Below are 15,595 nucleotides of genomic sequence, written 5' to 3'. Positions count from 1 at the left end.
ACTTTTCGAAGTGTATCCTTCCTTCCTTCTTCTTCAGAAAAAACACTGAGTTACAAAGCAACTCCCCATTAAATAGGGTAATAATTAATTAATTAATGACATCACAATTAAAATTGATCTACTATAATTTCACTAAATGCCTTAATGTTGTTTAAAAAAAGCTCATTTAAAAATTTCTCCATAGCTTATATTATCCAGACAACTAGTTATACGCTATCATAGATGTTAACCTACAACCCTCTTAAAAATATTAAACTACAGGTTTTAATATAGTGTGAATGCACTTAATCTGTGTACTCAGATTCTATAAAGTATGTGGGCACACAATAAACAAACACAATAGTCTTCGTTTCATTATTCAAAGACAACTTGTTATCAAATTTTCTTCAGCCACTGTTTAAAAGCCGGATAGTGTAGTAAAATAATCCTGGCGCTAAAAGGTCGATAGTAGACGAAAAATAATCCTGACTAAAATGATAACTTCGTGCCTAGATGTATGTTAAGTATAATAAAAGTGTAACAATGGTACAAGATGAAATGTTGTTTATACCTTTTAACCTGTTTTATATGTATTTATTTATTTAAAATCTATAATAATCTATAATATTTACAAATGGTTAATCAAAATAAATACATACTAAAATGAATTCCTACTTAAAATAATAATATATGCTAATATAATATAGTATAGTATAATGTAAACAGTTTATGATATTAATGTTGTGATATATACACCCTATACTTATTATAGTTACTATCTCCTTAAAGCTAAAAGTTTTAATATACAGGTTAAAGAAATAGATTCATTTAAACCTGGATTTATATGTGCGGCCGTCCTTATTTGCTAAAGCAATTCCTCTTTCTCTAACAGGATTTGCCATGGGCCTGACCTAGAATCATCCTTAATTTGTTTTAAAACAGCAAAGTTAAAAACATGATCATGATCATGATATTCCATGATATGGCAAGCTAATGCATTGTTAACGTCTTTCCTAGTTATTGCATACAAGTGTTCGTATATTAAATTATGCAAGGCCCGGCGGTCTTCCTATAGAATATAGAAAGCCTTGCAACTGCAACTAGCTACCAAACACAGCGCTTTAGAAGCACAAGCTGAAGTGAAAAATCTTATATTTCTGTCTATTTATAAACACATTGTTCCCTTCCTGTATAGATTTACATTGGTGACAAGATCCACACTTGGTCATCCCTTTTATCCTTTGGAAAGCGGTTTTGTTATTCCTTTCTAGCAAGGATTTCAAGCTAAACCCTTTTCTATAAGTTATCCTTGGTGAGGCTCCAAACAAGTGCTGTAGATTTTTAAATGAGCTTTTTTTAAACAACATTAAGGCATTTTAGATCAATTTTAATTGTGATGTCATTAATTAATTAATTATTACTCTATTTAATGGGGAGTTGTTTTGTAACTCAGTGTTTTGTTTCGTCTGAAGAAGGAAGGATACAAAGCCTAGTGCTTGTTTAAAAATTAAAGTTCTAACGCTGAAGACCAAAGTTCCTGCCTTTTCATTCTATTCATTCATCTGGACACATTGTAGTCGTGGGATTATCGGATTCTCTCTTTGCACTTTTTGTCTTTCCACAGATTTTACAGTGGTCTGTGAGTTTTTCGTTTGCACAAAATTTTGTACCAGCCTGAGAATACCCTCTCACTTAAATATATTATTAAGCCATATAGCAACCTAAGATCCCTACGGTCAGCCGATAAACTACTGGTCCAAACCCACAAAGCTAATAACTCTGCTGGTGAATCCATGTTTGCCAGCTTCATTGGCAAAACCTGGAATTCGTTGCCAAACTATATAACCCTACAACCCTCCAAAAGTCTCCTCAAAGAAAAACATCAAACAGTATCTCAAAGTGAATTGGCTATGCACATGTACCAACCCTGATTAAGTTATAAACTAAAAGCATATTCTCCAATTATCATAACTTGTAACTACATCACCAAGCTCTGCTTCCAATCTGATGTCTCTTACTTTTAATTGTCTGTCCATGACAATTGTGAGTCCCTACTAGAGAACACTAATAACCTATTGCATATAATCACTTTGTTTTTATAATTGTTTGCTATCTTCTGTGTAATCTCCGTAAGTTTGTCTATATGGAGCTTTTCTCCCTGGGCCTCCGCTGAAAATGGACATGTATCCAGTCAGACTATCCCGGTAAACAAATGTAAAATAAATAAATTAAAATCACCCTTCCTCTAGTAACGTTTTAGAACTATTTCTCATCTAATGATTTTAAGCTATATCTACTTACATCAGTAGCATCAAATGTCAAACAGGTGATACGGCCCCAAGCCCACCTCGTGTCACTGAGTACAGCATATATTTGAACATATTTGAATATTTGTTAATAAATACTTTTTCAAGGATTTTAGCTTGAGGGCAAATATTGGCAATAGACTTCAAGTCACTTTGTGAGGTAAGATTATTAGACTTGGGCAGAGATATGATAAGGTGTGCTTTAAAGCCATGTGGGACTATGCCTGTGATTAAGGAGCGGTTGAAGGTAAAAGTGAATAGTTTATAGAGCTGCAGTACTGAAATTTAGCATGAAGGATGTAGAAATGTGGTTCATAGATTAGGACTAGGCTAACAGCCCTTCTGGGCCATTTTAAGCCTAGCCAATTACCCCATGTGAGAATCAAACCCTGTACCTTGTAACTTTAAGGTAAACACCTTGATCATTATACCAACCTCCCACATCTACACCTAAAAGGTAGTTTATATTATCAAATCATTGTTTCACCATCTTAGTGGAAAATACTCTTGAAGAAGAATAAAGGCTTGTAAAGCAGATTTTGGAAGATGGGGTGGGGGGCAAATGTCTGTGAAACAGGGAGTGAACAGAGAGAGGGCAGCATATAGATTTCTTAATATGTTTGAGGAACAGAGTTTTGAGCAGTGAGATGGTTGCTTGTGAGGAAGACAGCTTGATTGAGTGTGCAGCTTGCTTTATTGTTTACGGAATGGTTTGAGCTGACTAAGCTGAGATATTTGGAGCAACTGGAAACAGGACAGGTTTGCATTTGTTTTTATTGTGGTTTCCTCTTTTCTTTTGGAGTTGATACTGGGTATATGCCATTGTGTCATTAGGGCTTTTTCTTCCTAAGTTTCTCAAGCATAAGTTGGCCTAGGGTAGCTATGATCCATGGGGAACTGGGTTTTATTCTAGTCCACCTTAGGGGAAGCAGTCTGTTTTGGAAGGGGATGTGTAGGTTGAAAGAGCTGAGGTTCGATCCAAACGGGAGTGTAGTAGACACCAGCTCATGTGTAGGATTTGTAACTGGGCAGAGGATTCAGATGATTTTTTGCAGAATAGATCTTATGAAGTGAAGGGAGAGTGGTAGTTTAAATGTCTTGAATGAACAGTATGAGAAAAGGGGAAATGTTCACCAACGTAAGATAGAATAATTGACTAGTGTAGGATTTTATTTGGGAAACTTGCTATGATAAGGTTAAGAACTGAAGTTTTGTCTGAGATAGGGTTGCATCTGGTACTGGTAGTAACAACCCAAGTAAAACTGCAAAGGGAAATGAAGGCGTTAGTGTGGACATGTCTTCTTTCCCAATCAGTGCTGACATTACCCAAGATATTTAGCCAGTGTTGTCTGGCTTTCTGTCGTATGACAGGCAGGGTGTTTTGGAATACTTGGGGCAGAGGAGGGATGTAGATTGTGGCTAGAAGGATTTTTTGTTTGGTTGCTCATGGTGAGTTGAAACATTGCCTATTTGGGTCCTTTGTCACTGGAGGAGTTACATTTGGCCAGTAAAAATGGGAGTGACTTTTTGCTTTTTATTAGTGTTAGGGTGCCACCCCTTTTATTTTCCCCAAGTCGATTATCAGTAAAGATATGGTAGTAGGCTCACAATAAGAGGTCTAGGTTGTATATTTTAGATAGGATTCTCTAATGTCTAATATGCTTGGGTTGTGGTACACTAGACTAGCCCATTTGTTGTTAAGACTAGCAATATTTGTATGGTCAATTCAAAGTTTGTAACTACGTGCAGAGAGCATTGGCTGAGGATGGATGAATTTTGGAATGACTTCAACATCACCAAATAGAAGCAAAATAATAATATTAAGTTTTAGTAAACATGATAAAATTATAGAAGGGTAAAGGTTTAATGAAAGAGTCAGTGACTGTTGGCAGGCTGATATCATGGAGATGTATCTAAGAAGTCAGGGCCAACAAACAGGGACACTGAAATAGAGAGAGAAATATTGCCTTGTTCTATTGTGGTATATATATATATATATATATATATATATATATATATATATATATATATATATAGGGTCTACTTCTGTTTGTTGAAAACACACATTTTCAACAAACAGAAGATCGAGCCCACTTAAGTGCACTTTCGCATAAGCCAATTTATCAAAGCACATTACAGTGGGGGTAAGGAAATACATAATTTTCCCCACTGTAGTGCAATCTCAGAGTTAGTATATTTAAGTATGGGGGGTGGGGGGCACATCCCCTCATGGGGGGTGCAGGGGGGCTTGCCCACCTGCAAAATAGTGTTTAGTTTGTTTTTAATCGGCTTTTGCGAAAGTGCACTTTCGATGTAGTGCACCTTCGCTTAAGTGGGTTTCTATGTTTCTTGTTCGAGATTGTGAAATTTCAATCAAGTAACGTAGACCCCATATATATACATATATATATATATATAGATATATATATATATATATATATATATATATATATATATATATATATATATATATATATATGGGTCTGCATTGAATTACCAAATTCACACTTCAAGCGAAACCCACTTACACAAGACCAGTTCTCCGAAAAGCCAATCAACCAAAACCACTGACTGCTGAAAACCTTTCCCTGTGAAAGGAACCACTTAGCCACCTCGAATAAATCCTAAACAGAGCAAAATGAAGCCCACCCAAATGGAAGTTCTTCACCCACACCCCCCCCCATTTTATTTTTTTTTTTTTTGAGACGGGGGGGGGCAATGCAGTGTTTTGACAATGGAATGTAAATAACTTAAATGAATAGTTTTACTTTCCTGGTCGTCCAATTGACTTTGTATTAACTTAAATGAATAAGGAAAAGATGAGCAGTTGGCATAATGAATGATAGCATGTGATGCAGAGATGAATATTCAGCCAGATCTATTAGTGGCATTTTCAGTAGGGGTGTGTAAGATGGGATGTGACTACTTGTGGTTGTTGTACTGAAGTGTATATAATTAGGTGGCAGTCAAGGGAAGGAAGTTCTGTCAGTATAAAAGTAGTGAACTTGGGGTGGCTGAGGGTGGGACAGGAGAGGAGTAGACCACTAATTGGAGCAGGGCTAGTGAATCAGGCCACACATGCTGAGGCCCTAACAAATGCTGTTAGAGCACAAGTGGTCAGTCTATGTTCAAAAGAGAAAAAAGCAATGGCAAGGTATGTTAAACTTAAGTACAGCAGGGGTTTCAGGGGAAGAGCCCCATGCAAAACAACCAAATGCAGTATATTGCTTCTGCAACTGCGTTAAAAGCAAAAGTGAGGGAAAATATGGAGAAGAGCTAAGAAAGGCATACATGTGGAAGAGAGTGCAAGTATGAGAAACTGCAGTTGTTGATGGGTTGGAGTAATAGAGGGAAAAGACTGTACAAGTTGTGCAACAGAAAAGATATTTAGAGTAGTTAAAGCCAGAACCAAGAGAAGAAGAAAGGGGAACAAACTAAGAAAAGTCGGGGAGCTGTTAGCAGGGAGAAAGTTATTTAACAGCAAGAAAGGGATGTTCACACAGCACAAGGGAGCTTGACAAAGAGAAGTTAATAAAAGATCGCTCTTTCCAAGGACTTGCAGACTTCAGAACAGACATGCAGAGACAGATACCTAGCTAAGTGATAGTGGGAGCCGGGTCAGTGTACTGCGTTTATTCTAAAAGGGCAGCTTCCTTGTTTTACATGGCACATGCACTAGGATTCATTAAGGTTAGACAACATAAATAAAATATCTTAAAAATAGCAAACAATAGCATGACACAAAGTGCCCACACAGGAACTACAATAGCAGATCTAATAAGAAGTCTTATTTAAAAATAGACAATGTTAGCAGTGTAATGACAAATAATCCAATGAATGTCATTGCGGCAATCACCTTTGTATTCCTAAACAGTGTACTGCTATGATCACTAAAACATAATTCAGGTCAGACAATACAAAAAAGTAGCCGTCAGTTTTGTCATGCATTTCAGAACAGATGTAATGGACACATCCTAGCCTCACAAGTGTACTTTAAAATGTTTATAATTTACATGCCTTGATGAGAATAGTCGTGGAGAAGTAAGGAGAATAGGTGAAAACTTTCACAGCAGCAGGCAGTAGTGCACTATCACAAACTGTGCTACAATGTCTTCACAAACATGCACTGTAAAAACACATCAGTGGCAGTAAACAGCTGTGAAAAATAACTGCCTGTCACCAGCAGAGAAATATACACAAATGAAATAAAATGGCTTATTTTGCATGCAAAACTTTCAAAATCAGTACAAGTACTGCTGAAACTGTGTTTTTGTTTTATGAAATACTCTTGTTTGGATTAGAAGGAAGAAAATGACTTTGTAGTGAGAAAATCATGACATTTGGGTCCAGCTGTCCTTTAAATGAAAACTTCTTTATTCCGGGGCAACAGTTCTACTTCTTCATGAAGACTGCTATCCCTAAATTAGTCCAGTCACAGAATCTTGTTTTGGGTTTGAGGAAAGTGTAGATCTTTATGGATCCAGACTCTACCACCAAACTACTAGGTGTCACCATCGACAATAATCTGAACTTCGACATCCATATCAACAATACTATAAAGACTGTCAACAAAAAACTATCCCCCGGATTCACGAATCCTCCATGTAAGACTTAATAAGTCTTACTCGGAGGCTGCAGTTGAACGGTATGATGCCAGCGTGCCATGAATATTCATAAGGGCACACTGACTCAACCGTAAGTCTTACACGGACTGGGTAGGAAAGCAGGGGGCGTGTCTGACTGCTGAGCAGTCTAAACGGCCACACCCCAGCAAGGTTTGTAAAAGGAAAATGAAAGCACACAAGAGCGAGTCCGCTCAAATGTCCTAGCACCAAACACCACACTCCCTGACATTGTAAACCCACATCACAGTTATGAAAAGTAAAAAATTAATTTTATTTTTTTTAAATTCCCGAAATAGCTGTCCGTATTTGCGCATGTGTGGGCGGGTGTGCCCATTGCTTAGCTGTAGTTAGCAATTCCGACATGGAAGAGCATAAGAAAGAATGTTTATGCAAATCACACCAAATAGCAATATTGTAATGGTAGAGCGTTCGCGCAAAGAAGAGGCATTCACGGTTCGAGCCCCACCACTCCCCTTCTTATTTATGTTTTAAATCAGTACATGGAATAATACCTGACACATATGATTAAAATATCATTAAAAAGCAGTGAAATGGCCAATGTATCAGTGAACAAAATATAAAACTTTTAAAGGATCCTGATACATAATTGCTTGCAGTTAAGCAGCGCTTTACCCAGCACAATAGAGTTGCCCATAGTTTAACAGCGCTTTACCCAGCGCAATAGAGTTGCCCATAGTTTAATAGCACTTTACCCAGTGCAATAGAGTTGCCCAAAGTTTGAGTGCTGTACCCAGCGCAATAGAGGTGCCCATAGCGAAATAGCGCTTTAACCAGTGCAATCTGTTTGCGCGGACGTGCGCACCGTGCCAACCAGCGCACCATAGGGCAACGTGGAGCAATGTAGAGCAAAGTTGCTTAAATGCAGCCACACCCCCTAGCTTGTCTGGACAGTATGAAAATAAAATGAATGACAAGTTTCGAACCCAGGACTCTGTGCATCCTAATCAAAGCACAGAACCACTAAGCCATGACAACTTGGAGAAACAGCCACTGTTAACATACATATACTTAGTAATGGTAGATTAACCATTACTAAGCAGGTCTGCAGTCAGCCGAGAATTTTCAAAAACGGCCAATCACAAAAAAGTGCGGGAAATGCAGCATATTTAAGCACCATAGGCAGGAATACTCACCATAACTGATTGTAGCTCACATCTGCAGTTAGAATGGCTGGTGCAGGAGAGGGTACACGCTTCTCAGTGCAACATTGGGGCATCGAGGAGTCGAAATATAATGTTTGGCTCCTTGTCCACCGTCATGAGTCAAGACTCCTGCAGGGCCAGTTCCAAGGGACGGAGTACAAGGCAGAGGCTTGGAACCGGTTAGCTCATGACCGCACCAGTGTCACAGGCATTCCTCGGACTGGTGAGCAGGTCCATCACCACCATGCAGACCTGAAGAGATGGAAGCAGGACTGCCTGAACCAATGGATACAGGAGGTCCGTGGGATGCAGGATGCCCCACAACTGAGTAGGTAGCCATGGAATGCAGTATGTAGGAATTAATAATTGATTCTGTATAATGGATAGGTATGTCTCAATATCCCTTAATTTACTTTACAGCTGCAGGTGACCGTGCTGCGAATCAGCAAGCCTATGCAGATAGGCTGCTAAGGCTGCACCACCAGGTAGGTTAGTGATTATTCTGCATGTATTGTTATAAAAAATAGGGGAGAGAGCATGAAATAAAGTGTTGTAGTCCAATAATACAGCCATAAATGGCCTGAATAACTCCTCTGCATGTACTGTCAGATGAAAAAGTCAGAGAGCCAGAAAAAGAGTGTAGTAACCCATTAAGAAAGGTAACATATGTATGGAATAATATCTCTGCAGGTACTGTCATATAAAATAAGTGAGTGAGCCTGAAAAAGAGTGTTCTAACCTATTAATAAAGGTATAATATGTCTTGAATATGTCTTCCTTATGCACTGTTATAACAAATAAAGGAGTGAGCCTGTGGAAACGTGTGTAATGTCATTAATAAAGGTCTAAAACCCGGAGTGTGTCTGTGTCACTTAGTGTGAAATGTTGTTGTACCCTTGCATTATACAAATAGTACTGTTTTAAAAAGTGCTGGCAACCCAGAGTTGTGCAGTCCCATATAAAGTGGCTGATGGAAGTGCTAGTAGCTGTGAAGCATATATACAGTCCTCAACAGTCAGTTACTGGCTGGCATGCATAAGTAAATCTGGCACACGAGTAGCATGTTAATATGTTCCCCAGAAATGTGAGTGTGTGTCAAGAAATGCAGGGTTCTGTACAAATAGAAGTGAAAATGTCATGTGAAAACATCCAGATATATAGATAAAGAAATATAAATGTAATCAAGGAATGTGTAGCAGTAACATCTGCATCTTGGACAGTTAGTATGTCAGATATAGGTCAGTTATATATTGAACTAGCCAAACCTATTATACAACCTAATGCATGGTGGCAAGTGTAATTATACATGTAGGAGATATACACCTGCAGTCATTAGGAATGTAGTGTAGAGTAAAAGTAATTATAAGATGTTAATCAAGGTTTTTTCTACACCCTACTGTATGTGCATAAACCATGCAATTCCACACCTCAATGGGTATGTGTAATCTTAAATATTTGTTGGGACATATGTCCTATTGTTCTATAAATATTTGCATTCACGTTGATGCATGTGCCCTGTTCAAACCCCACAATCATGGTGGCCTGTTGCTACCAAACATCGCTGCATGCTGTTGGAATATCCACCTGTTTTTCAATATATGCATGTGTTATGCTTGCTGTTCATCTGTTGGAACCATGGTGTGTTGGGTTAATGGGGATATTACTGCATGCTGTTACAACTAATCTGGAATGCTGTTGTTTATGTTGTAATTAAACACACCTAATCACAGAACGTATGGGAAGGCCGGTCCCAGCGGACCCACCTGTACCTCCTCAGCTGGCGAGTGCACCTGGCACCAGCAGGTCCTGTGCCCAGCCCGGGCTCCCCTCCTCTGTTGGTCCTTTGCCACATTCAGGTGGAAGCGCTGCAGGGGATGGGGCTTGTCCCCCCTGCAAGCGTGGGCGGAGAAGGGCCAACTGTCACCCTTCGAAGGGTCCAGGCTGTGGTGCATAGGGAGATCCAGCGTTCAATCGCTGATCCCTATGCCAGCTCGAGGCGAGAGTGGCACGTCTCATGGGTGAGCCTGCCTGTCCTATGCAGCCCCCAGCACAGCCACCCTCAGGGCTGTGAAGGTGCAGTGGTGACTGCCCATGGGTGGGGATCTCAATTCCACTGTTACCATCTGTGGGCTCATGGGCTTGTGATTTCCAAACTTCCGTCCCCGTCAATTGTGTTCACCCACTCCATGTGTCATACACTGCCCCTGTATGCGTCTTGTCTGTCTTGTCTGTTTACCTCCCCAACCTACCTCCCTGAACATACCTACTTCCTCTACTTCACTTTCCACTCTCACCTGAAAAAAAAAAAGGGCAATCTGTACCCACAAAAAAATTACACCCCATACATAGCTTCCCATTTTGCATACATGTCCACTGGACATGTAAACTGATAATTACAATTGGCAATCCAACATACTTTGTTGTCCTCACCCCTCTTCCGGGGTGGAAGGTTTCAAATTTCACTCCAAATTTATTGCATATGTACAGCTGTTGCTGGTAAACAAATGGGCAGATATGGACCTTCCCTACACCCGTCCTGCACATCCCGAGCTTGTTTACCTACTATCTGTTCCTCTTTGTGCCCCCTTTTTCACCACTTTCCTATCTCCCCATTTTCTTTTCTTTAAAAGAAATTAGCGCTGGGGTTAGTGGAAGTAAGCACTTTTAAGTGGTAGTAAGTGGGTTTAAGTGAGTGTGCGCATGTGTGCACTTAGCTAAGCATTGCTAAGCGTCACGCAAACCAGCTTACAACTGCTTAAAAGTGCCTTAGTCACTCTATGGAAGGGCCCTTGTTCTGCTCAGCAGCAAAAGAAAAGACCTCTGCCAGTCTCGAACCTCAGACCATTGACACAATAGACTGCATGAATTACCACTAAGCCACAGCAGATATACAAATAACTTGGTGCTGACATAAATATATCATGCATTACAATGAGGGAATGTAAATGGAAATTAGGAATGGTATAACACAAATCCTGTTCTGTGGGTCTTTACCAGCAGTTGTTGTGGAATTGCATGACATGACTGTGAAAAGAGAACCAGCCATCCAAGCAGGGAATAATGTTACAGTAGCACCTTACAAACACCACACAATATCAGACCAGGATAAATATTGGCAAAGTTGACTAGGGCAGAGGGCAGACACCCCAACTGTGACTGCTTTACAGGGATGTCCCTGATTTGTAAACAAATGTTAGCTGTGCCCCACTGAATCACTCTGGAAAGTACTAACTTTAGGCAGACAAGTATGGAGTCACACATAATGAATAATCTCAATAGGTGAGAGTAGACACTGCTTGCACATCAGAAAAGGTGTAGGTATACATATGTTCTGATTCCCAAGAAAGTCTCAACTGCAATATGTCTGTAATATATTGCAGGTGTATCTAACGTATATGTACCTTTTACTGAGGCCGTTCAAATACATACCTGAGAGTATCTGAGGCCTGGCAGAGGCAGAAATACACAGGCATATCAGCATTACTGCTGTTACATACTCTACAAATAGCTTTGGAAGGAGTTCCACAAGTATGCCCTTATGTAGGAGTACAACACAGAAATATCACATGATGTAGCGATGTACTGCTAACAACCAACTGTGACAATGCCAATGTGCCAGTGCTGAAAAGACTGGTGTGGTGCACAGACAAAGTATAATAGGCTAACCTCTAGCTACCATCTGGATATGTCCACAGGTGGGAGCTACGCAGACAGACTACTTGCATTGATAGACTAACAGGAACACATCAATCCTGTATGTTCAGCAAGATAAACCTCACATGATAATAAAAAATGCTCTTTGCAGTTCTGCACCCCTACCCAAAGGTACAACACACCTGTGTATTCAGGTAAAAACCAGGGTGTAGGTAGGCATACTCAGTACTGAAATATGTCCAGTTGTGTTGAGCAGCCTGTGCCAATTGCAGCACAAACAAACCACAAACTGTTCAGAGGTGAGTAACGTAATAATTACAGTATAGCAGTTCACAAACACTGCATGTGCCACAGGAATACAGTGCACTAACCACATTTGTATGACAGTTAAATGTCTAATTCAGAAAGAAAGTGCATACTGCCATGTATCCTGTGTTAGCATTTGGAGGGGTGAGTACATGTCTACACTGAGAAGTGTGTACTGGAAGCAGCAACATTCAGGTTTGAGTACAACATGCATATCACTGGCTACAACCCTAGCTTCAGATAAGAGACATATACCAACCTTCTGACTGACACAACGGTGTCCAGAGCAAACAAGCATGGGCCCCACCTTGGAAAGCTGAAAGGGCTACGCCTACCTAACCTAGCATTTTATAGCAGTGGGCTACAATCACAGTGAGTAATGCAATCAGCACACAGCAGGCTGCATGCAATTACTGAATGGTGGGCAGCAATTGGTGCAGAGGCTGTCACATGCACAAGTGCAGATACCTAGAAAAGCAGGCTGTACCTGCTGTCCACACATGCAATAATATCATTGCAGGTACAGGGAGATAAAGAGCGAGAGACACAGACAGAGACAAAGACAACAGAGAGGGAAACCGAGACAGAAACAGAAACAGAGGGAGAAAACCCAAAACAAACAACCAACCAAAAAAAAAAAAAAAAAACCTACAAAACTGTAACAGACAGATGGAGCAGGGAAATACAAAGGTAAGGTATGTGTAACTCATATGTGTTGGCATGTAGTAGATGTTCCTGAAGAGCACTCTACACACTGCAAATCATCCATGTGTGGCAGCAGTATGTTTCTATCTGTATCTGCATATGTGCATAGGGCAAGGGACATACTGCAACTGTTAGTGAAGGGTGGACAGATATTTGTTGCTGAAGGTTGTTATGTGCATATATCTATGTAGGTTGTAGTGTGTGGCATAGAAAACAGCATGCAGTGCTGATATATGTCATGTGCTAGTTAAACGCTGTGGGACTGATTTGTCAGATCTGCTGTGTTACAGCCAGTGAGGCCTGCTAAAGCTACATGGGCCGAGGACACCCACATGCATTCTGCACAACACTGTGCAATATAATCACATAACTGTACATCCCACAACTGTCGCATAACTGATATCCCCACCATGAAAGGTGGACTGTACATGTGCCTATATATACATCTATGTGTACAACAATGGATGTGTACATGTATGTATATAGATATGTATATATATATATATATATATATAGAGAGAGAGAGAGGGAGAGAGAGATGGGGCCATATGTACTGCAACAGGAATATGGTGACCAAGGCATGGACTGTAGACAAGTGTAGATACTGCAGTGCCATTCCTCCTTTCCAAAACACTGTACCCATTAACTACCACATAGGTAGAGATCTACCCAACACCGAAGGTGTGATAAGGGAACATGGGACACAGGTGGACAGTAGCCACCTCTTTGATAAAGACAGTGCCACACTAGACCTGTAATCTGTCTGTGTGGTATGTGTCATGACAACAGGTGTGTCATCTAGGGAAATATAGGTCAGTGTTCCCCTCTACTCATCACAATGTCCTGTGTGGTATGTACCTCACATGACAACTACAGCAGGTGGAAAGGCCACAGACATACCTCACAGAGGGTACTACTGGCCGCAAACAGATGCCTTATGCAGACTTACTCACAAAACCACATCCAGACTCTATTGCATACCGGCCACACAGAGGTGACCTCTGCCGGACATACAGAGGTATGTCACACCCATAGCTGGGTGACAACCACCAAGGCAACATATCACAATCCCTCCGGGATACACGCCCTAGGGCCCTAAACCTCGTCAGCTCACTAAACAGCACATGCTGGAGGGATAGGTTCCTATCTCAGAGATATGCCATACACTGGAATAGACCACCTAGCAATAGCAAACAAGGTTCCCCATCAGCAGTTGTCATAAATACCCCTGAGGAGTTTTTGGGAGATTGGTAATACGGGATATTGGTAATACACCCCAGGAACCCCCTTTGTGGTTCTGGTTGGCAGGGGCAAGTGAAATCAAAGTACATGTGTGTCAAAGGCCAGGGTAGCATATGGCTAGGCTGCCGTAGGCCCTAGGGCCAATAGCATATAACCTACTCATGACACTATGCACTCACACATGTACTCAATGCAATACCTGCTATGTGAGGTTGAATAAGTGTAACGCTGAATGTGTGCAAGGTGTGATAGGTTAGTGTGAAGTTGTATCTGACATGGTAGTGTCTATCCTAGCTGTGACGCCAGGGAAAGATGTGTATTGTACTGTTAGGCAGACATAGTAGTATGGCATACGATGTGACGTAGTTCCTTGTTGACGACCGTGGTGTCTCATTGTAGGCTAAAGCAATACATGTATGCTTAGTGAGTGGTACTGCTGGTGAATCCAACTCCCATAGGAACTGTAGTACTACCTGAAGCTGTAGGCCTAAACATCACAGTATGGTGTGAGTTCACATTGCCTGGAAACACTGTCATGTGTGTTTCCTATAGTCTGCACAGAGGACAAATCTCAGGCATAAGGGTCTGTAAGTAGTGGCACACAGTACTGTATGGTACACAGGTAATGCTCATCTGTGTTGGCATACAGTGGTGCATTGTATGTTTGTCTGATGTGTGTGTAATTATGCCTGTACCATTACTGCAATCATATGTGTGTTACAGGGTATACGTGCGTATCCAGCAACATATATACTCTGTGACAGCAGTATGCCACCTATAGTAACAACTGTACACATATGTTAGGCAGGGCTGTATCATCAATGACTAGTGTGGTTGAATGGTACTACTGTAACTGTACTTTACATTCATTGCAATGGATGACATCTCTGTTCGTGCATTGGCATGATATATACCCCTATGTCGAGGTTGTGCATTGTGTCACAAAAAGTGTGCCGGGTACTGTTGTATAGTGCTGTGATATATGGAGTATGCCAGGCACTGTTAGTCAGTTGTGGCCTGAGAACCAATAAGTGGTAGTGAACGTGTGTAACCCCTGACAGAGAAATGGATGGTATATATGTCAGTAAAGTGATATCTTTGGTTAAAGGTTTAAAGTGTGCCACAGAACTCGCTCACACATATTGTTCATATCTTTTTCAGCCAGATGGCCCACCAATGCAATCCATTGTATACTGCAGCGGAGGAAGAGGAAATTGTCCAAAGCCTGGTGCAGCAGTACACTATGCTGTTTTCCTGAAGCAGCCAGCACCAGCAGGAGCGGACTGCACTGTGGCAGGATCTTGTTCGTCGGGTAAATGACATAGGCATGCATAACCGGACATATGAGCAGGTACGCCATCACTGCAGTGATTTAATTAGACATGTCCGGCGGCATGCGTCTGATATCCAAAGACAACAGCTTGCCACAGGTGGTGGGGTGGCCATTCATCCCCCCTTCACCAGAGTGGAGGAGCTGCTCCTAAGCGTGGTGGCTCCTGGACAACAGCAGCAACAACCTGTGACATGTGTTGTCATGGAGGTCGGAGCCACCCAGCATGTTCACATGGAGCGAGCAAGTAACATGCCCTATCTGTAGACTACAGTTAACTGTATT

The sequence above is a fragment of the Protopterus annectens genome, chromosome 13.part0, assembly GCF_019279795.1.
Source record: "Protopterus annectens isolate FY-2018-M chromosome 13.part0, PAN1.0, whole genome shotgun sequence".
Classification (NCBI taxonomy): domain Eukaryota; kingdom Metazoa; phylum Chordata; order Ceratodontiformes; family Protopteridae; genus Protopterus; species Protopterus annectens.
Note: the sequence above shows the minus strand (reverse complement) of the source record.